Raw genomic sequence first — 7,913 nt, 5'->3', positions numbered from 1 at the left:
GAGGGTGCAGACCTATAAATACCTGGGAGTGCAGCTGGATGATAAATTGGACTTTACTGCCAACACTGATGCTCTGTGCAAGAGAGGACAGAGCCGACTATACTTCCTTAGAAGGCTTCCTACGATACTGCAGATGTTCTACTAGACGGTTTTGGTGAGCGCCCTCTTCTACGTGGTGGTGTGCTGGGGAGGCAGCATAAAGAAGAGGGACACTTTATGTCTGGACAAACTTGTGAGGAAGGCAGGCTCTATTGTAGACAAGGAGCTGGACAGTTTGACATCCATGGTAGAGCGTCGGGCGCTGAGCAGGCTCCTGTCAATCATGAAGAATCCACTGCATCCACTGAACAGAGGAGCAGCTCCACTGACAGACTGAGGAGACCCCACACTATGCGACTCTTCACCCTTAAACATTAACATTATACAAAGTTATTGTCTGTTATACCTGCATTGTTATCACTCTTTAATTTAGATAGATAGATAGATAGATAGATAGATAGATAGATAGATAGATAGATAGATAGATAGATAGATAGATAGATGATAGATAGATAGATAGATAGATAGATAGATAGATAGATAGATAGATAGATAACATAAGGCACTATATATTAGATAGATAGATAGATAGATAGATAGATAGATAGATAGATACTTTATTAATCCCAAGGGGAAATTCACATAATCCAGCAGCAGTATACTGATACAAAAAACAATATTAAATTAAATAGTAATAAAATGAAAAAATGAAAAAAATAAAAATAAAAAAGCAGACAATAACTTTGAGTAATGTTAGCATTTACTCCCCCGGGTGGAATTGAAGAGTCGCATAGTGTGGAGGAGGAACGAACTCCTCAGTCTGTCAGTGGAGCAGGACAGTGACAAAAGTCTGTGACAAATTTAATATTGTTATTTTTTTGTATAAGTATGCTGCTGCTGGATTATGTGAATTTCCCCTTGGGATTAATGAAGTATCTATCTATCTATCTATCTATCTATCTATCTATCTATCTATCTATCTATCTATCTATCTATCTATCTATCTATCTAACTAATTACATAGAATAATCTCTCAACTGAAACTCTCCACCTGCGTCCTTGACCCAATACCAACCAGGTTTTTCAAAGAAGTATCAGGCATGCTAATTGATAATGTTCTTGACATAGTTAATTCGTCATTAGATACGGGGGTCTTTCCAGACTGTCTTAAGACTGCTGTAGTTAAACCCCTGCTCAAGAAAAATAATCTTGACCCCTCTGCCTTTGAAAATTTTAGACCCATTTCTAACGTGCCCTTCTTAAGTAAAATTCTAGAGAAGACAGCCATTATGCAGTTAAATGACCACCTAAATAAACCTGCTATTCTTGATAAATTTCAGTCAGGCTTCAGAACAAATCACAGTACAGAAACTGCACTCGTTAAAGTAGTAAATGACTTGCGGGTAAATGCAGACAGAGGCCATTTATCTGTTCTCATCCTCTTAGATCTGAGTGCTGCATTTGACACCATTGATCACAATATTCTTAGAAATCGCCTTAGTCAATAGGTGGGCCTCTCTGGCAGTGTCTTAAATTGGTTTAAATCCTACCTGACAGGGAGAAAATTCTTTGTTAGTTGTGGTAATTATAACTCAAAGACACATGATATCCGATATGGTGTTCCACAAGGCTCTATCCTGGGTCCGCTGCTCTTCTCAATCTACATGCTTCCGTTAGGTCAGATTATCTCAGGTTACAACGTGAGTTACCACAGCTATGCTGATGACACACAGCTGTACTTATCTATAGCACCTGATGACTCTGACTCTTTCGATACACTAACAAAATGTCTTACTGGTATTTCTGAATGGATGAATAGTAATTTTCTCAAACTAAATAAAGAGAAAACTGAAATTTTAGTAATTGGCAATAATGGATTCAGCGAGGTTATCAGAAATAAACTTGATGCACTAGGATTACAAGTTAAGACGGAAGTAAAAAATTTAGGGGTAACCGTTGACTGTAATCTGAATTTTAAATCACATATTCATCAGACCACTAGGACAGCATTTTTTCACTTAAGAAACATAAGTAAAGTTAGACCTCTTATATCATTGAAAGATGCGGAGAAATTAATTCACGCTTTTGTTTTCAGTTGACTAGATTACTGTAATGCACTCCTCTCAGGACTACCCAAAAAAGACATAAATCATTTGCAACGAGTGCAGAATGCAGCTGCTAGAATCCTAACTGGGAAAAGAAAATCCGAACACATTTCTCCAGTTTTGATGTCACTACACTGGTTGCCTGTGTCATTCAGGATTGACTTTAAAATTCTGCTTATGGTTTATAAAGCCTTAAATAATCTCGCTCCATTTTATATATCGGAATGCCTGACACCTTATATTCCAAATCGTAACCTTAGATCTTCAAATGAGTGTCTCCTAATTCCAAAAGCTAAACTTATAAGAAGTGGTGAGGCGGCCTTCTGCTGTTATGCACCCAAAATCTGGAATAGCCTGCCAGTAGGAATTCGCCAGGCTGATACAGTAGAGCACTTTAAAACACTGCTGAAAACACATTACTTTAACATGGCCTTCTCATAACTTCATTTTAACTTAATACTGATACTCTGTATGTTCAATTCTTCATAATAACTATTCACAGTGGCTCCAAAATCCATACTGACCCCAACTCTCTCTTCTGTTTCTTTTTCCGGTTTCTTTGTGGTGGCGGCCTGCGTTTGACTTATGTTAGGTAGATTGCCCAGAGGGGCCTGGGCGGTCTCTTGGTCTGGAACCCCTACAGATTTTATTTTTTTCTCCAGCCTTTGGAGTTTTTTTTTGTTTTTTCTGTCCACCCTGGCCATCGGACCTTACTCTTATTCTATGTTAATTAATGTTGACTTATGTTTATCTTTTATTGTGTCTTCTATTTCTCTATTCATTTTGTAAAGCACTTTGAGCTACATTTTTTTGTATGAATATGTGCTATATAAATAAATGTTGATTGATTGATTGATATCTATCTATCTGTTATATAGTGCCTTTCATCCATCTATCTATCTATCTATCTATCTATCTATCTGTTATATTGTGTCTTATCTATCTCTCTCTCTCTCGATTACTGTGGTCTGCAGTGGGTGAGTCCGAGTGGTGGTGTGAGTAAAGCTGAAGTGGATGTCCATCTGTCAGTTTGCCTTTTATCTTCTTTTCTTTATTAGTATTGTCACTGTGTAGTTATTGTTCACTGTTGATTATCAATAAGACTTAGCTTTAACATCTTTCTCCACGGCTGCTTCTAAAACAGCAGCTCCTGGCTTGTTGCCTGAACATTTTGAGAGTCTTCCACACTGAAATGGAGTTAAACTTTTGGTGGGCCCGCAGGGGTCTGCTGAAGTGTGTGTGGTGGACGGCAGGGAAAGCGACTGGTTACAGAAACGTACATTATGTCTCCAGAATGAATAAATCTGCAGTGATTTTTGTGAATAAGGAGGCACTAGCTAACAAACTTGTTGAAGGATTAGTGATCTATGGTGCTTTAGTCACAGTTTTGCCTTCATCAGCTCTGGTGAAAAAAACATAATTTAAAACTCCCCCCCTTTGCCTAAAAAATTACATTTTTGTTAGGGGAACTAAATCGCTAGGAGAAGTTCTGTCGAATATTATTATGATTCCTTTAGGATGCAGAATGTAAGAAATAAAGCATGATGTTTCTTTTCAGAGGCAAGTGTATGTGATTTTATTAATGATGATTTAAACGTAGCACTTCAATTTCAAGCTGATGGCATTAACTATGTGGTGTTTGTGACCTCTGACACAATGAAGTGCTTTAACTGTGGCAGACCTGGACATGAGACGTCACAGCGTCAAGTGGAAATGGTTGAGTTACCAGGTAGCTTTGTTCCTTCAGTGGAGAAATCAACGGAGGTAAACACCAGGAATGAAGAAACAGAGTCAGAAAGGGAACTGGGAATCGAAAGTATGGATGATTGTGAGGTTGTTGTGAACGGGGCTGCTACAGAAGTGGGTGCTGCGAGTGATCAGACCCCCAGCACAGCAGAGACTGACTGAACTGAATGAAGTCACACCAGCTGAGGATGAGCGTTTGTCTGAGTCTGTGCCCCTTATTAGTGTAACAGGTACGCCTGTGAAAAGCGCTTTGGAAAGAGTAAATGGAACATTTGAAGTGAATAACAGCGGAGACAAGACTAAGAATGTGTGCTCAGAGGAAGCTGTGCTTGATGTCTCCAATGCAAATGAGTCTCTGACAACGGAAATAAATGAAGTATTGACTTCTGGTGACAGACCTCAATAGGGAGTGCCATGAAGTGGACCGTGGAGAGACACTTGAGTGAGAAAAGCCAAGGTGAATGTGGAGATAGCGTGTGTGTGCAGAGTGGGAGTGCAAGTGTGTGCGTGTTTAATCAGTCTTTTAAAGATGCTTCTAAAAAACGAAAAGTCAAGCAATTAAGGGTCAAAAAAAAGAAACATTTGGTGTCTGGCGAGAGGTCGGGGGAGACAACAACCATTTTAGATGCCAGCCTAAAGAGTCAAGAGAAAGGCTGTTCATTTAGAAATGGACTAGAAAGAGAACACCAGGCTGAAAAATGTCATAAGTCTAAGGACACAGAATCCATTACATTCATGATATTACAGCTCTCTAAATAATTTAAATACTAAGATATATACTTGATATAATTTTCATGATGATAGGAGTTAAAGCATGTTATTAAACATGGGAACACGGTGACACAGTGAGAGTGACGAGCTGGCGCCTCATCCAGTGATTGTTTATGTCCCACACAAGATGTTTGCTGCGCCGTGCGCAACCCTCAATGAAATACTTTATTGTAGCAGTACTGTCTCTTTCAAACGTACTAACCCATAATTCCTGTCCTTCCTTTTCTTTCTCCAAGTAACCAATTGCCACACAATCAGCTCTGTAATAGACGTTAAGCCATCTGTAAGCTGAGAATGCAGATTCTTCAAAACTTTAAAGGAACATTGAAATATCTTTGTAGTACATATTTAATTATTCTATTAATCTATCCTTCCAGTCACGCCAGCCCAGCAAGAATACAGCACAAAACAGGAACAATCCCTGAACGGGGCACCAGCTCTTTGCTAGCGCTGCAACACCGTGTCATCACATGCTTAATTATTAACAATAGATTATTTAAATGATGTTAACATTTTATCTGTATAATGTAACAAACATATTTTGCTGCATTTCATCTTAAAAATGTTATCGCCATCATATGTAAATATGCGCTTTATAAAGTGGCTCAGGTTGTACAATATTATAACTGTATCGCAGGTTTACAGTCAGGTGATTGTACTTATAAGTACAGACAGTTCTACAAGGAGCACTTGATGGACTGATTGAATGAATGCCACACTATCTCCACTCTTTTCTGGACCTACTTTCTGGCATACTGGACACTCCTTAACATATTTTGCCATGTCATTGGACTATCCTGACCAAGAGAAATATCTAGCAAGTCTATCAGATGTCATACCCTGTCCTAGATGATCTGACCATGGTGTACTGTGGCTTAGTCTTAGCACTTCTTCCCCCATGCTTGCATGCAATAGCAACCTATAGTCATGCTTGCCTCCATTGTGCAGAAGGTTATTCTGAAAGTCTAAGCAGGCTCTCAGGCTTGGGTCGTTCCAGTACTCCTCCAAGTATCATGGGTATGCGTGCACATAAATAAGACTACATTTTATAGTAGTTTTTGGGAAGGTCAGTGATACATAGATGCAGCTAGTGTGCTACATAATACAGGATAGGGTGATACCTTAGAGTTTGTGCTGGTAAGTTCTGTGAGGAAATTTGTAAATAGTATTTTTTGCCTACATTTATGGAAGAAGGTCTTCTTGCGGTGTATTAAGAAAAAACCTTTTATTTGTGCATTGTTTTAATCCTGCAGATTTCAGAGTATATACATTGTAAATAGTCACAGCTGAGTATTTATCCATCCATCCATTTTCCCACCCGCTGAATCCAAACACAGGGGTCTGCTGGAGCCAATCCCAGCCAACACAGGGCACAAGGCAGGAACCAATCCCAGGCAGGATGCCAACCCACCGCAGGACACACACAAACACACCCACAGCACACACTAAGGCCAATTTAGAATCACCAATCCACCTAACCTGCATGTCTTTGGACTGTGGGAGGAAACCGGAGCGCCCAAAGGAAACCCACACAGACACGGGGAGAACATGCAAACTCCGCGCAGGGAGGACCCGGGAAGCGAACCCGGATCTCCTAACTGCGAGGCAGCAGCGCTACCACTGCACCACCGTGCCGCCAGCTGAGTATTTATTTAATTTTTATTTTTTTATCTGAGTGGGTGTGGACACTAACTTTGTGTGGGTTTTCTATAACACCCAGTTTTTAATGTGTTTATGGTTTTGCACTGAAGTAAAGATTTTCATTACAAAGTCCATTATTTATTTGTATTTACAAGAGTCTATATTGCCTTTATCACACATACCTTTGGTTACAAATCAGTTATGAACTACTAGGAGCCCCATTATCAAGATTGTGCCGCAGATTCAAGGGTACAGGGTTCCACAGGCTTATAACACAAGAGGTAATGTTAAATCAAGCTGAAATAGCGCAAACTGGCACACAAATCAAAATCACTATTCCAAATGTTGATGAGCCCACATATGTGAATCACAAGTGATATCAATGTATGAACACACAGGTGGTCACAGGGGCAAACTGTATTATAGTAGCCAGCAGACGACCCTGAAGACAAGCGATGCTGGGTGGGTGATTGACTGTTAAATGTCACACAGGTACACTGAAATATGCACTTCATGAACCTCTTAACATTCCTGTTACACTTTATAAGACCAGAAAGGTTTAAAGAGACAGGTGAAGACTCCTGGAGTATTTGATAAATAGAACCACACAGAAGATAAGTGGGGATCATGGAGAGAGGCACGGCACACAACTCTGGAAGATGATCTATGACACTGGTAGAGTAAATGTGACTTTAGAAACAGCGTAACATACAGCAGTGGCCGCTTTCAGTAACTGATAGTTTATGAGGTGTTTGTCATGGCCACAACAGCAGGAAGGTGGTTCTTCTGAAAGTACGGCTGTGGATCATTGAATGTTTAACACTAGAATTACCAGAGCGTACAAAAAAACTTGTAAATCCGTCCCACCTTAAATCGCTTCTTAAAATCGTTCACAGCTCTCCACCAGCATCTTTTGTCTTCTAAATGTGCTGATAAAAATCAGGCAGCAAGTAGCCGGCTATTCCATCCCCCCACAAACTTCTCTCAGCTCAGACCTTGATTGATTTTCAGGGAGTGAAGTGGAGTTTTAGAGTGGAAATAATAGATCGTTATTGGGAACACACGCATTTCATGTCTGTTCCGTTTCTACAGTAATCTGTGTCAACACATTGTTAAAACAGAAACGTTTTTTATATTCTACTAGTAGATGACAAAATGTAGGCATAAACTATATAATGTATGAAGTATCAAAGAAATAATTTCACAAAAGATACAAATCTAACACAACAATTGTGCTTTTATTCAGAAATATAACTGCAGAAACAAAAAGCCACCTTAACATGCGACATTGACACCCATTTATTATGACTGTCTCCGTGATACAATAGAATCAGCTCCCAACTGGGAATCAAAAGGTCACGAGTTCGATCCTGCACCCCTCCGTTTTGAGAAGTAAACTGCTCTTAGTCTTACTGTTTTAGAATAAAAGCATACATTTGATTTCAGTCTGTAACAGCCGGTGTGATTCATGATACTTGTAAAGGTTCCCCACTGGGGAGAAAATTTATTTATTTTTAACCTTCGCCGTTCTGCCTGCCTGAACTCCCTGTCTATCTACATAGTAACAACAGTAATTTTATTATTATATAGGAGCTTCCCTGTCTGCCTATC

Source organism: Polypterus senegalus, chromosome 2 (assembly GCF_016835505.1).
Source record: "Polypterus senegalus isolate Bchr_013 chromosome 2, ASM1683550v1, whole genome shotgun sequence".
In the NCBI taxonomy this organism is placed as follows: Eukaryota; Metazoa; Chordata; class Cladistia; order Polypteriformes; family Polypteridae; genus Polypterus; species Polypterus senegalus.
The sequence above is the reverse complement of the archived record's forward strand: the minus strand, read 5'-3'. Positions refer to the sequence as shown.